General features: G+C 37.0%; 1 long non-coding RNA gene across 1 annotated transcript in view; it reads right to left on the bottom strand.

Annotated features, from left to right (window-relative positions):
• LOC137235665 (uncharacterized) overlaps positions 1-16,264 on the bottom strand; it is an 85,913-nt gene that overhangs the window by 3,589 nt on the left and 66,060 nt on the right. The window contains exon 2 of the long non-coding RNA XR_010948015.1: positions 12,214-12,374. This is a non-coding gene — a long non-coding RNA (uncharacterized lncRNA). The remainder of the gene's footprint in view (positions 1-12,213; positions 12,375-16,264) is intronic.

The following is a 16,264-nucleotide window of genomic DNA, read 5'->3' as shown; positions in this document are numbered from 1 at the left end:
ACTCGGTTAATGTTAATGTGATACGATTGAAGTGGTATTACGATCTAGGTTTCTATGTTTAACTCCGAAAAGTTTCCCACACTTCGCTATCAAGTACCTCAATTTCCCACATTTATTGAGGACACACCACAAAATGTGATAATATAGAAGCGCCACAAGTAGGAACAAAACTGACTCAGCTCAGTATGAACAATCACCTCTCGCTCCAATTGTCTAAGATAATTCAAATGCAAAATATTGCCACTAAACTCATACTTATGTATGTAATAAAACTGCCTAAGGGGACGAGAAAGTCTGTGTAGTGTGCACGTTTTCATATATGAATGAAATGTCTTTTTGTTTTTGGTATAGCCTTTGGTGTAGTTCATTATTTAGTCATTACACAAGGTGACAAAAAGTCTGCTTGTTAATTATGATTATGATTGCATGTGTGTCAGTAACCCTCCCTGCTTTGAAGTTAATATGTGTATGGATGTGATGCAAGCAAGTCAGGGACCTAATTATGAGTGGTAAGCAGAGTGTTAACTTGACACTTCTATGATTGCCAAGTGGCAAATTTGTATTCATTCACGCTTACATAGCGTTTCAGACCTCGACATCAGCTCTATTTACATATATACCTACTTATCATTAGCTCTTAGCCGCTGATTCGGTCTCATAGAGGAAAGATGTGAAACAATATTACAAAATGTTTTTTTTTTTTTTTTCTTTATTGTACTAAAGAGGGCTCATCCTTTGCAGTTGGCTCCGTAGACGTCCCAATTAGATTAGGAGATATTAAGAGAAGGCGAGAGGTCCACCTGATCGAGCAAGAGAGAAATTCGTGGGTCCAGCGCGGGGCTGTAAAGTGTCCAAGATTATGTGCAGGTTCTAGAACCTTAGCCTAATAAAGTTGATTCTATCATTAAAAAGAGAGGACTGTAGCTTCATGACGGGTATTCTCACTGGACCCTGCCTTCTGGCGTCACATGTTTTTAAATTAGGCTTGGTCAGTGATAGATGTAGGAAGTGAGGGTTGGAGGAGGAAACGATCGGGCACGTTTTGTGCTCGTGCCTTGCGCTGGCTAGGCTAAGACTCCAATTATTAGGAGTAATACAGCTGTCAGATCTAGAAGCAGAAAGTAGCATAGGTTCTAGAAAGCTTCTAGTATTTGCCAAGAGGACGGAGTTATTTTATAACATATTTAGGTCCTGGTTTGTGATAGCGTTTTCATTAAATAAACTTCAGGTAATACTGCGGACTCGTTCAGTCTATGTGAGGTCTTCATAGACCGGCAATTTAAACTTAACCTAACCTTATTGTACTTATTTCCGCCTGGGTTAAATTTCTTTCGATAACTCCAAAACGGGTTGCGATATCTGATGAAAGCCTACTTTTCAATGCATCGGCGTCTTTTGTTCAATGCCCGACAAAGTGCGATAGTTCATTACCAAAGATGGATAAAGCGATGAAACTTGGTAGGTGGGTTGACCTTATGACGCAGGATAGAAAATAAGTAAAATTCTGGACAATGTGCGTGGCACCGCCCACTTTTAGAAGAAGGGAATTTAAAAGTTTTGCAATCTGTAATTTTGCAGCTGAGTATGTAATGTTCGGTTACACCTGAACTTAGCCTTCCTTACTTGTTTTGTTTTAAATATTTTAACTAACTACATACATATACAACACCAGAGCACGCATCGATGAAGAGTGTGCTGAGTAGTCATTTTAAATACCGAGCAAGTCTTTTTGGTGAATTTAGTCCTGATCATAAAATCAACTCTGGCAACTATTAAGCTTGGGATTTCATGCCATGCAAGTGTCCTTCAGACGACCTCTATTTCGACGGAAGTACCTTCAATGTCGAAGAGTCCTATCACGGTATACTCCTTGCAGTTGGAACGGTGCGCACCTCATGAAGAGCACTTTCAATCGATTTGCCTCTCCGATATGTATGCTGAATTGAGTCTAATCGCCAGACAGTGTAGATCATTAAAACTCTTAAGCGTATTCATTTCAATAAAATAAAGGCTATTGACCAGAAATGAAAATTATTGGCTTAGTAAGCTGTTTAATGCACTTGCACGCCTTCTTCATCTTTACCATTTCGTAAGCATCTAAGAAGGTTGCAAAGTAAAAGAAGAATATATTTTTTACTTGAAGCTTTCAACAAAGGTGGAATCACCCCCTACAGTCCCGGCGGTCTGGAAAGTTCGCATGATTTTATAACCTGTAACATTTATTTCTGTTCTGCGATGTTTGTTACTTTGGCTTCGGAAAAGCAAGCGCGAAAAATGTAAAGGCCATGAATTTTTGAAATTCTAAATTAAATTTATAAATGCTGTTTCTACAAAACCAAAAGAACTTAAACGAAAACAATTTTTCATCGAAAGCCTTTGCCTCGCTTGCATTATTATACCTAGAAATATTTTGCTATTTTTCAACTTTCATGGAAAATACCAAAATTTTTTTATTTATGTATTACGTTTATATCTACAAGAAGTAAACTACAACCACCACCACCAAGAAATGTCCAAAAGAAAAAAAAATTCGATAATCTCTGTAAAATCTATCAACAAAATTTAATTACAAACTAAATCACAACGAAAAGTTACGAACGAACAAATAAATAAACAAGAAAAAAAGGATTAAAAACACAAATTGTTACCGCAGGCACTTAATCGCTTACAAAATTAGAAAAACAAAATATAAGACTAGACAGAGAAGTAGCAGGAAAAAGTGCTACAAGAACCCAAGTTTTCTCGAAAAAAAAAAAGTTTTTTGATAACCTTAAAAGGAAGCAAAAAGTTCGAAAAGCCATATTAGTTGAGCGAAGAAGCGAATTTTGCTATCGTTGAGGCGTAAAAATTGCAAAAAAAGCTGGAAGAACTGGCTGAAGTGCGAGGAAACTGCAAAAAGAACGTACTAAGTCAACAAAAGGCAAGACAAAGTTTTGGCAGCAATAATAAGAACAACAACAGCGTATAAAAAGTGTAAAATCTTTATTGATTTCCTGGGCGTTCAACTTGAAACAACTCAAGCACACACATACATATGCATATACACATATACAAGTATAAGAGCAAGTTAAATGTTTGTGGCTGGTAACATGTGGAACGCATCTTTTTTCCAATTTTCGTTGCAGTTAGCGTGGAAAATTTATTATTAAACTTATTTTAAATTTGTCAAGTCAGTTTTGTCGATGAGTTGAAATTGTATTCAGTTTTTAATGGGTATTAATTAAAAAAAAAAAAAAATTTATAACAATTAGTAGGAGTAATAGTGTTTTTTTTTTTTTTTGAAATTAGTTGAGAAGAAGATCCAATTTTTTGGCCATATACTTTTATTCCTAGAGCCGCAACGAAGACATTCATCAAACAATTATTTAAGATCGAGCTTTAAGGTTTTACCTTATTTTTTCACATATAAAATCTATTTCAAGGCTTTAAACCTATTCAAAATAACGCGTTCAATTCCACAAATTTATTTTTGGGTCTTAAACGAGAGTGAAGTGAAAGCTGTGCTCACCCCATTTTGTTTGTGCCTTTGAACACGGAAGTGGTTGCCAATTATTCTTGACTATATTTTCCCTACACCCTACATTTTAAAACTGGCACTTAGTGAATCTACCACGAGGTGGCCTCCCAGGGTAATTTGGGGTCATTTCGGGATGATGTTGGGAACCCCTCGGAATCTTCCCGTGGTCAATTGGGGTTCATTTCGGGATGATTTTTAGTCTTCTCCGGGGTTCTCCCAGAATAATTTGGGGATAATTTTGGGGACTCCCTCGGGGTCCTCCCAGGGTAATTTAGGGAATCTTTCGGGATGATTTATATGACTCTCTTGTGGTCCTTCCGGCGTTAATTGGGCATCATTTCGGGATGATTTTCGGATTCTCTCGCGGATGATTATGGGACTTCTCTCGGGGTCCTCTTGATGTAATTTCTGGAGTGATTTTTGTACTCCTCGTGATCTTTCCGTTGTCAATTCGCAAAAAATTGTAATATTTTATTTTATCATTATACCATATTTAGTTCCTATCGCAATCTTTTACTTTCTGCATATTACTTTTAGAAAATAATACCGATGTGTTACATCTGCCAGGCCTCCCGTAACAGCTCCCACTTTTTTTCAATCTAGTAGTCTCGAAATGAGGACTACATTTACGTTCTTGTTATATACTGTAAACAAAGTAGAGAATGTTATTTTGTGTTCGTGTCTGAGACAAGTTTGGCTTATGGAAATTCCCGGAAAAAAATTATATGACATTCTAAATTTTGTCCCTTATTACGCAAGATTGAAGAAATATGCTTAAAATTTTTCGCAGTAAATGGCCGTAATTTTTCTACCTAAAGGTTAAAGCGAAATCTTCTCTCACGCGAACACATGTTAATTCTTTTTACGACAACACACCAACAAACCTCCTGGCAATATCTGGAATCACTATCTCTAAGATTCTGTAAAATATCTAATTTATAACCTGCGAACTATTCCGTAAGCTGCCAATTCATCTCTTGTAGTTTTCTTTCCGAAATAGTATGCTGGATTTGTACAGCTCAGTGCTCTAGATTTACCATCAAACGATAGAGGAACTTCATACACAAAATATATAAATACGACCCTGAAAAAAATGGCGCTGGGCCTTTGTTTTTTGGATTAATGACGCAGCTTCATTTAAAGTGCACTTGGTCATTTTATCAATTATATAACGATTAAATATCCTTCGACACCTAGTGAATGGATACGTTGAATAGAATTTCCCTATAATATTACCACGATAACTTGTTGCAGGTTGGAGGAGGAACCGATCGAGCCCTGCACTTGCAGGCTAACACTACAGCTATTAAGAGTGACACAGCTTTCATATCCAGAAGCAGCAAGTGGCATAGGTCCTAGAAGGCTTTAAGTATTAATAAAGAGAAAATAGTTATTTTAAAACATATATCCTGGTATTTGGTTAGGGATAGGGTTTGACCGTTATATAAACTTCTGGTAATACTACGGACTCATTCAGTCTATGTGCGCACCTCATGGACCGAACCGTTCAACCTAACCGAACCATGGCGTTTTTTCAGAATGTAGAATCTTACAGTTGTAAGACATTTAAGCCCTTGACTAAAAAAATAGGTAAATATTGTGTATTTAATTTAGGGCCAGTTGCTGAATTTTTAAAGGGGCAAATGTGTCACAGCTTGGCAATATTTGAGAAATCCTCTTCCCAAAAAAAAATCTTCTGATTTGGCAGGTACCTTTCAGCGTCTACATAAAAATGTGGGGTCCACCATTTTATAAGAAATAATTTTAATGAATATTATCAATAAAATTGTAGGAGGAGCTCTGCAAAGTCGCCTCGGAGTATATCGCATCAAATTGCATCAATTAGTAGGAGGCTTGTAGCTATTAAATCCTTAACATTGTAAACCAATGTATCTACTTATACCACTTGCTTAGGCGCAAATACTCACAAATACCTTTTGTAAGTCTACATATAGGCATACGCTTTCATAAAACCCTCAAAAGGTCTGAAGATAGTTATTAATGATGCATAAATGTGATCGTATGCATGTACTTGTATTATGGTGTCTGTTATTTACATTTATTTCGCGCCATTGAATTCCTGCGAGGTCGGACTCAGTGATATTTAGGTTTGCACTGCCTGCTTTGATAACGTCCGTAGCTATGGGCACCGGGTCGGCATGAGCATTGGGTTCTAGTTTTAAGGGACTGCCCATCTGACAAAGGTGGAAAAAATAATCATAGGAAAAAAATAATCTTCTTGAATTTATATACAAACATTTAAAAAAGGGTTCACTATTTGTATAATAAAACCTCCCCAAAAAAAAATTATTTAGGGTTTCAACTAGAGGTAAAATACGCCTGTCAAAATAGCAGGAAGCAGTTTTTTTTTCAAATGTTAAGAACTTGTTCCTCATTGATAAAGTAGGCAATGAGCTGGTGCCACGCGCATTTTTAGAAGAAATTATTATTTAGATCTAAAATAAATCTAAGTAGGTACTTGGAATAGTTATCGTATTTAAAAAGTAGAAGAGTATTATGGAAAGAAGAAGTGGTGAGAATAAAAAACTTATGGGTGGGAATGTTAAGCAAGAGAGGTGTGGGGAGACTTTGATGAAGAAGAGGTGGAAAAAGAAAGGGAAAGAAAAAGGAACGCGCAAAGAAAAATAGAGCTAATTAGGGTACGAATACGAGTAATAACGGATAGCGATAGTTTAATGGCGAAAGAGAGAAAGTGAGTGGTGAGCAAGGCAAAGACGGCGAGCACAAAAAAGGAAGAATAGAAATATAAAAAAAGGTGGAGTAGGAAGAAAGAGAAGGGAGGAGTATGAAAATTAAGGAAGAGCAAATCGGCATAAAACTGGTAGTAGAGGAAAGGGTAGATGAAATCGAGTCACAAAATGAATAAGCGATGGGTAAAGAAAAGATGGAAATTTAAAGAGTGAAAGAGGGATCGCAAAGGTGGGAGTGGATTAAGACGAAAGGGCGGGGAACGGAGGCGGAGAAAGGGAGCGGGCCGAAAGCAAAACAAAATGTAAGATAAAGCAAATGGGAAAGTAGACGAAAGATGAAACCGAGAACTGCAGAAGAGTAGTGGAAAAGAAAATTTTTGAAAAGAAATTCAAAAAGAGATGCGGAAGAGATTCGGAAAAAGATGAGTTGTAAAACCATGAAAAAGCAGTGGCAGATGGCGAGAGCCCGAAAGAGAGAAATGCAATAAAATTGTCGATCTTACAAACAATTAATTTACTAAGGGAAATCTGAATCAACAAAGCGGTATATCGATCTGTCCTTATTATTTACTTATAGAAAGGCCGTGAGTTAACGTGTTCGCTAACGAGAACGTATCTCATCCATTTTGTTTTCAAGGTTGTAGCTCAGGACGCCGGTTAAAGAGGTTTTAACATTACTGCTTACTTATATAAACCCTTTGATAATTGTGAAAAAGAAATAAATGAAGTTGAGGTCATATCGTGTCTGCAAAAGAAATAAATTTTTTTAGTTAAAACATTTTCAATCGGACTCATGACCCTATTAACAGAATGTCTTGTTGCAAAATTTTTAGATTACTCGATATACACGAATTTTGAAAATAACCAAATCGCCAAGAACTTAGCTTTGGGTATTTTAATCAGCAGTATTTTATTATATCTGAAACAAACAAAATGTTTATATGAAAAACGCACATCCTTATGTAGGCATATGGTCGCAGTATATTTATAAATAAATGAGTTATGTTACTCTCTGAATAATTTGATAAAACGTTGCCAATATTAAAAGCTTTTATCCTGTTGAGTGCTTTTTGCAAATTGCATTTATTTAAACCGCAATCACAGTGGCCAAAAAATCAGCCAAATATTGCTACATACAATAAAGCAACAAAGGTGCGCATATAAATAAATGTAACTACTATACATATATCATGTATGTATGTGTGTATATATATATACTCGTATAAACTAAAATAAAATAAAATAAAAAAAACTTTAGTTGTGCCATAGTAAGTGAAGCAATTAATGGTAACCTTTTGAGTAATGGAAGCGCAAATATGATGTAGCAGCAGCAGAAACGGCAAGGGCGCCGCATCGGTAGGATAAATATTCCTATGCGAGCCAAAAATCCATGTGCAGCACCTAACGTGAGTAACGGTAAATGCTAAAGATATTTGCTATTACCGAGCGCCTACCGGAACGTAAACCGCACTGTCAATTTTTGGCATTTATGACTTTTTGTATACTCTGTGTATGTGTGTGTGCTTCCTTTTTTCAGAAGCAAAAGCTTATGCTCATAATTGCTTGTGACCGCTGAATAATCAATTCAATTAATAAAATAATTTGCTATTTATATTGAAGTATAAGAGTCTTTGCGAAAGGTATTTAAGTGCTGCTAAGTATAAATCTGTCAAAGTTATATTTCTTTTTTAAACGGTTTTATTTAGTTTGACTTGGGTAGCGGCCGTTATGAGCGAATTTTGTAATTAAAATCTAAGTAACTTCCCGATAAGCCACATGCTTGAAACCTGGAAAATAGTTCAGAACCCGATGACAATGCGATAATAAGAAAAAACTCCGACAGGTGGCGCATGTAACGAAATATTTAAAGAAATCGTATTTGTGGTCCGATTTGGATGATATTTGGACCACATAATACATACATGAATGGAAAGCCACCTATTAAAAAATCGCCGCCAGGTGGCGATATTAAAAAAATCGTATCTATCCTCCGAATGACTCATATTTGAAACAAATATTACGTACAGTCCCGTAGAAATGACATCAAAATACTTTGCAGTTCGAGGACGGACAAGCATACGTGGCGCAGAGTCGGGTAAAGTCTTTGGAAGGATTATGTATTGCGGACAAATTGTCAGGAAAGAGTCCTTGTAATAAATAGTCACTAAATGAACTAAATAGAATGAGAAATAATAGGCAATTAAATAAAAACTAAAAACTTGAAAATAAAATAATAAAAAATTTTTTTTAAGTTAATTGGTTTTATTGAAAACAATACTTACATAAAGTAATAATAATACCAAAAGCTAGAAAATAATTAGGTAGGTCCTAGGAACTAGTCACCACACCCCTCATCAATCTAGGGCGTTGATCAGACTGTTAATTAAAAGCCTTGGGCGCGTGATTCTGTGTCTGCGCTTCGTCTGGCTTGAGCCACAACAGAGGTGGATTGTTACCGATGGTATCGTAACAAAAGAAGTAGAAACACTGGGAGAAAATAGCTTAAACTAGCTAATATTGAGCGAGACTAAGAGAGGGGAGAGGTGAACATAAGCGACCCAGCGGGGCTGTAAAGTGTAGAAGATCATCCGTAGATCTTGTATAAAAAGAGAACTGTAAACTTATGACTGATTTGATGACTGAACACTGCCTTCTGGCGTCACATGCCTTTAAATTAGGCTTGGTCAGTGAAAGCATATATAGCAAGTGAGGGTTGGAGGAGAAAACGATCGAGCACAAAACCTGCGCTAAAACTCCAGCTATAAGGAATCTTATGGTATTTGCCAAGAAGACGTAGATCCTTGTTTTGATAGGGTTTTCTAATTTGGCTGTTAAGCAAACTTCGTGGTAGCACAACGGACTAGTTCGGTGTGTTCCTCGCAGACCAGCCAGCTTAACCTACCCTACGTCAACCGGTGGCCGCCATGGTTTGGCGGTAGCGTACTCTTCCTACTACACCTCGGGTCGTGGGTCTAGTTCGCAGGCAAAGTAATATCAAATTTTTAGAAACAAGTTTTTTAATTAGGGTTTAGCTCCCAGGCAAAGTAACACCAAATTTTTAGAAACAAGTTTTTTAATTAGAAGAAAGTTTTTCTAAGCGGTGTAGCCCCTCAACAGTGATTCGGCAAGCGCTCCTGGCGTATTACTGCCATGAAAGCTTCTCAGTGAAAACTCATCTACCGTGATGATGCCTTTCGGAGTCGGTCTCGTCCCGCTAATTTGTAAGAAAAATTTAAAATTCGGCTTAAAATCTCTTCGGAGGTTATCGCGGCTTATATTTATTTATTTATTAGACTTAATGACAAACAAAAGTATTGCCAAAATTTGGCCCTAAATTTGAAGCTTATACTGAGCATCCTATATAGTATCCGATTGATGATACTGAAATGTTACTATGTTTGTTTGAAAAGCTCCCGAATTCTCTTGAATATGTTTTTGTGCTCTGCATTAATTTTCACAAGCTCGATTTTTTCTTATTTGGTAAATAGAAAACCATACTTAAAGGGGCTACAATTGGTTTAGCGGATAAAGCTATAAGAAAGCAACTTTAAAGCTCAAACGGCCATTATATGTAGTTATAGAAAGTGTCACAAGAAAGTCATAGCATATCAAATTTAACAAGTAAAGAAGGTTAAGTTCAGGTGTAACCGAACATTACATACTCAGTTGAGAGCTATGGTGACAACATAAGGGAAAATAACCATGTAGGAAAATGAAGAGAGGGAAACCCTGGAATGTGTTTGTATGACATGTCTATCAAATGAAAGGCACTAAAGAGTATTTTATGAGGGAGTAGGCTATAGTTCTATAGGTGGACGCCATTTAGGGATATCGCCATAAAAGTGGATCAGGGTTGACTCTAGAATTTGTTAGCACGATATGGGTATCAAATGAAAGGTGTTAATGAGTATTTTAAAAGGGAGTAATCCTTAGTTCGATAGGTGGACGCCGTTTCGAGATATCGCAAAAAAGGTGGACAAGGGGTGACCCTAGAATTTGTTTGTACAATATGGGTATCAAAAGAAAGGTGCTAATGAGTATTTAAAAGGGAGTGATCCTTAGTTCCATAGGTGGACGCCGTTTCGAGATATCGCCATAAAGGTGGACAAGGGGTGACCCTAGAATTTGTTTGTACGATATGGGTATCAAATTGAAGGTATTAATGAGGGTTTTAAAAGGGAGTGGTGGTAGTTGTATAGGTGGTCGCCTTTTCAGAGATATCGCCCTAAAGGTGGACCAGGGGTGACTTTAGAATGCGTTTGTACAATATGTGTATCAAATGAAAGGTGTTAATGAGTATTTTAAAAGGGAGTGGGTCTTAGTTCTATAGGTGGAAGCCGTTTCGAAATATCGCCATAGAGGTGGACCAGGGGTGACTCTAGAATGTGTTTGTACGATATTGGTATCAAATTAAATGTATTAATGAGAGTTTTAAAAGGAGTGGGGGTAGTTGTATATGTGAAGGCGTTTTCCAGATATCGACCAAAATGTGGACCAGGGTGACCCAGAACATCATCTGTTGGATACCGCTAATTTATTTATATATGTAATACCTGCCAAGATTTCAAGGGTTTTTTATTTCGCACTGCAGAACTTTTTCATTTTCTTCTACTTAATATGGTAGGTGTCACAACCATTTTACAAAGTTTTTTCTAAAGTTATATTTCGCGTCAATAAACCAATCCAAATACCATGTTTCATATTTGGTATAGAATTATGGCATTTTTTTCATTTTTCGTAATTTTCGATATCAAAAAGTGGGCGTGGTCATAGTCGGATTTCTTTCATTTTTTATACCAAGATAAAGTGAGTTCAGATAAGTACGTGAACTAAGTTCAGTAAAGATATGTCGATTTTTGCTCAAGTTATCGTGTTATCGGCCATGCGGAAGGACAGACGGACGACTTTGTATAAAAACTGGGCGTGGCTTCAACCAATTTCGCCCATTTTCACAGAAAACAGTTAACGTCATAAAATCTATGCCCCTACCAGATTTCAAAAGGATTGGCAAATTTATGTTCGACTTATGGCATTAAAAGTTTCCTAGACAAATTAAATGAAAACGGGCGGAGCCACGCCCATTTTGAAATTTTCTTTTATTTTTGTATTTTGTTGCACCATATCATTACTGGAGTTGAATGTTGACATAACTTACTTATATACTGTAAAGATATTAAATTTTTTGTTAAAATTTTACTTTAAAATTTTTTTTTTAAAAGTGGTCGTGGTCCTTCTCCGATTTTGCTAATTTTTATTAAGCATACATACAGTAATAGGAGTAACGTTCTTGCCAAATTTCATCATGATATCTTCAACGACTGCCAAATTACAGCTTGCAAAATTTTGAAATTACCTTCTTTTAAAAGTGGGAGGTGCCACGCTCATTGTCCAAAATTTTACTAATTTTCTATTCTGCGTCATAAGTTCAACCCACCTACCAAGTTGATAAAGAATTATCGAACTTTTTCGGTTTTTCGAAATTTTCGATATCGAAAAAGTGGGCGTAGTTATAGTCCGATATCGTTCATTTTAAATAGCGACCTGAGATGAGTGCTCAGGAACCTACATACCAAATTTCATCAAGATACCTCAAAATTTACTCATGTTATCGTGCTAACGGACGGACGGACGGACGGACATGGCTCTGTGAGCTCTGCTCAACTGAGTATAAAAATCAGTTGCGGGATAACCAAGTTATAACAACAATTAATTTTAGCTGTATATAAATGGATAAAATAATTTGCTTTTAATTTTCAAGCTTTTAGTTTAGGCGCGAACTTTTGGAACTTTTTTCGATTCAGTCTAATAAATATTCACGACAACATATACACAGTAACGCAATATTGGTAATCCCATTGAGAGTCTCATAGTAATTGCAATTTACCCGCTGGCATGAACTCAATACCCGACATAGCACCACATAAGAGTTTGTGCAACTAGCAAGAATTTTCAATAATTGCTAAAGTGAAATACATATGTACTTACTGTTGTCGCTGTAATTTGCTGCTCGTTTTTTGTACTGCTTCTGTTGCTCCTCTCCCTCTACCATGAGTGCGGTGCGTGTTCTGCCATTTATTGCTTCAGGTCCTATTTGACACTTCAAAGAATATTAATCATCATATTTTAGCTCATTTCGCTATCGGCTCCTGTCAAGGAAGAGAGATAAATACATTTATTTATGTTTTGTGCGTGCGCAAGAGCTTAAAAATGAGTTTTAGTGTTGAAATTTGTAACTTTTTGTTAGGGTAAATATGTAAATATATTTCAATTGGTTAAGTGTTTTCTTATTTTAAAGTTTTAATTAATGTCACATGTTCTTGGGTGACTATACGAAAGTTTCATGATGTATGCCTTACTGTGGTGCCCGCGACAGAAGCACTACCTTCGATAGCCGATGTGTATCTCTTGGATAAGCTTCTGTTTACATGATTTCTTTTCTGTGTGAGTTGGTGTGGGTGATGGGTTCACGGTGATAAAGGGATAGAAGGTAACTAAAGGCCAATGAGTTTACAAATGAGGTTGAAGCATTCGCTGAATCTCTGGTTAACGTCCCAATCTACTTGGAAGAAATAAAAAGTCGACAGGAGTTGCATCTCATCCATCAAGCAGGAAAGGCATGGACACAATCTTACGATACTAGACTCATGAATGAAGTACGAGCTACAGGATGAAACTGTTGAGCACGTTCTATGTCCTTTTGTGTTGCGCTCGTTGGGCCAAGGTTCCAGCTAAAAGGGGCAGCAGAATTATCAAATCTCGAGTCAGCTACTGAGCTAGGACCTAGAAAACTTTAAGTATTCGCCAAAAGGACAAAGTTACTTTGTAACATAAGTCCTAGTACCTAGTTGGTGTTTTTAATGTTTGGTGGTCAAACAAATTCTGGTAACACTATCGACCCAAACAGTCCATGTGAGGTCTTTATTGACTTTCCAGTTCAACTCAACCAAACCTAAGTAAAATCGAATTTGTCCCCACCGATACTCACACAGGTCGGGGCTGTCGAGGATATTATGGCAAACCTATAGCTGAATGAGGTATACAGTGTACCTATTCATACAGTAAGTAGCCAGCAAATGCCTTAGGCCAAGAAATCAGCGTGACATTTTCCATGGATATCCTAATGCCTTGGCACATTCGATAAAATGTATCAAAACCTATCACGATGGTGCAGCGAGGAGGTTCAAGCTATCCATGACAGTTTTCGACCCCACTGTGCTGAGCCGAGTGCTTTGACTTTGCGCCCGACTTTCCGAGTAAGTACTAAACTCCCTGTAACAAAAAGCGACGGTTAGCCATCCATCTACCGAGTTTTTAAGAGTGGTGACCTGAGCCTGAAAGACATTGCAATAATCCTACAGCTTGAATTTTCGAGTGGTACTCTGACAACAGGAGGAAGACGCTTGCAGTATTTTGTTCTACTAGCAACAAACGCTGGTAATGTGCCAGTGATCAAAATCTTATATTCCGCGTTACGAGGCTTAGTTCTTCACCTGGCAACTATGATTTTTCCCACAATTTCAGCGAGGAAAATTTTTAGCATTGCCTTTAGCGCCAGTGTATTTCTATGCGGTTATTTATTTCAACTATCGCCACTCGCTGTAACGCTTCCCACCTTTTAGCCACGTATCTTTATGAGAGCAGCCCCAGACAGTCATAAAAAGTTTCGACTGGCTTTACTTGGCTTGCATTCAAGCATATACCCAAAGTACTTGTCTTTGTCACAGAGTAACAGCGGTATTCCCCAATTTCAGGAGTCTTTTACTTCCGAAAAAACAGAACCAGTTCAGTTTTGCTGGGGTGTCTATATAAACATTTAAACATACTAAAGCATGACATTTTTAGTATCCTATCTTGGGGAAGATTTCTCAACCAAAGTAAATTTAATTTTCAAGCAAAATGAAATGAAGCTCACTTGCTTACTGAAAACTTGAGGCGACAATAAAACAAGCTGTTGATGATTGGAAAAATATTACGTATACGCAGTGGCGATCAATGACGTTGACACTCGCATTATTCCTACGTATAGAAACTGTATATACATATTTTAAATGGGGTTAGGTGTTGTCATGTATGTATATATATAGGTAAATAAGCATACCCTACAAAAAATCATGTGACTAATTCCAAAGAGTGATCTGCGATTGATCTCTTTTGTCTTTAATGGGGTACTAGCCGGGCCCGTGCACATCTTGCGCAACAAATATAAACGTCTCCTGACGAATGTTAGCAACTGTCGTTAATAAGTGTTAGTTCTAATCAAATATTCACAGTAGTGCCATAGTAGTAGTGCTCACATTCGTTTATTTTTAACAAATTATTTTAATAAAATATAGCTAAACTACGACCCGTAATGCCCAAAGCTCGCTAATTGTACGAATCTCAATCTTTACAACCAAAACTTTATTTATAGATTTGGATTCCAAATAAGAGCGAAAAATGGAGCTGTACATAAAAACAGCATATAGAAATAATATATAAGGTAATTGATCCCCTCTAGTCCCTTTTGGGTACAGTTGGAATACGTCCGTTGGAAACTTATGTAGCAAATTTTAGGAAACAATAAAAAAAAACAAAACGATGGATAAAAAAAACAAATATTATTTCACAAATATGCCGAGCCGCATACTGAACCTAATATACAAGTATCCTAGGTTTCATTATCGCAGAATTTGTTTTTGTTTAATTTTTCTAAAATACCAATACGAAAATAAAAATATTTTCTTAAAGTTAAAAAAAATTGTAAAATCGGCACGAATGCCTATATGGGTAGAAAGAGAACTTATTCGACAGTACTCGTGCGCGAAGAAAGAGTATCTGTCCGATAGCACCCGCAGAGGTACGAAAGGGATCTTCCCGACAGTAATCGAACACGTACAAAGAGGACCTGTTCGACATCACCCGTTGTGGTACAAAGGGGACCTTCGAACAGTATCCCGTAAGGTATACACAGTGTAGAAAAAGTATTTGTCCGCCAGTACTCGTGGGGGTACAAAGAAAACCTGATCGACACTACACACAGGGGTACAAAGAGGCCCTGTCCGACACTACACACAGGGGTACAAAGAGGCCCTGTCCGACATTGTCCGCTCAGGTGTTCTGCGCCAATTAACTATTTAAACTTGTTTAGCGGAGTTGGTGAACTATGGTCTACTGTGGTCTGGTAAAAGTCTTGTCAAACCGGACGAAACGCAACGAAAAAATATCAATCGCTTTTAGCGATAAAGTTTGTCGAAGCCGAACGCATTTGGTCGACAATTCCTAATTTGGCATTCGGCTTAAATAAAAAAAAAAAAATAAAAATTCGGCTTGCAATACCTTATTACCTTCTTTGTCATCTATTGTTGGGTTTTATTTTGAGATGCTTTCACTTTCATTAACATAACCATTAGTGATAAATTCACTTATATTCTGATTGCATTGGGCAAAATATTCTATCACTGCACCAGGTAAAATTTTTCTTTTCCGCCTTCGGACTATTGTTGTCGAGGTCAATACGCGTCTTTTGACACAAGAAAGCGTCCACTACCATTAGAGTATCATTCTATTTTCATTGGGGATAAAAATGCGACTTAGCCATATTTGAGTCCCTATTAATACGAAAAGGGACTAGTCTTCATATGTTCCTATATGGGAGGAAACGGATTGGTCCAATCGCACCCTTTTGGGTATAAATGGGTACAATTAGTCTCTTCATAGGACATGCTCAAACAAAAGGGGGCAGTTCAACTCATACAAAAAGATCAAAACTGGCATTGTTCGCATACTCATTTGCGACTCATCTCGGATTCATCCTTGACTAATCGCATTATTTGCAGAGATATGTCTTTGCATAAATGTATTGAGTAGATGCAAAGTTATGTTTAACAGTTACGAGCATCAACAACCAACTGATGTCCCCAATGCTTTTTGTTCTTTATCATTGTTGGGCCGCCTTTTTGTAGTTTTACTTTAATGTCATATCCGCGCGTAAAGATTTATTATTCTTCACTTGTGGAAAGCCATGCATCGTGAAGCAAAATTGTATGAATTCCGAAAA

The sequence above is a fragment of the Eurosta solidaginis genome, unplaced genomic scaffold (genome assembly GCF_040869045.1).
Source record: "Eurosta solidaginis isolate ZX-2024a unplaced genomic scaffold, ASM4086904v1 ctg00001046.1, whole genome shotgun sequence".
Classification (NCBI taxonomy): domain Eukaryota; kingdom Metazoa; phylum Arthropoda; class Insecta; order Diptera; family Tephritidae; genus Eurosta; species Eurosta solidaginis.
The sequence above is the reverse complement of the archived record's forward strand: the minus strand, read 5'-3'. Positions and strand labels throughout refer to the sequence as shown.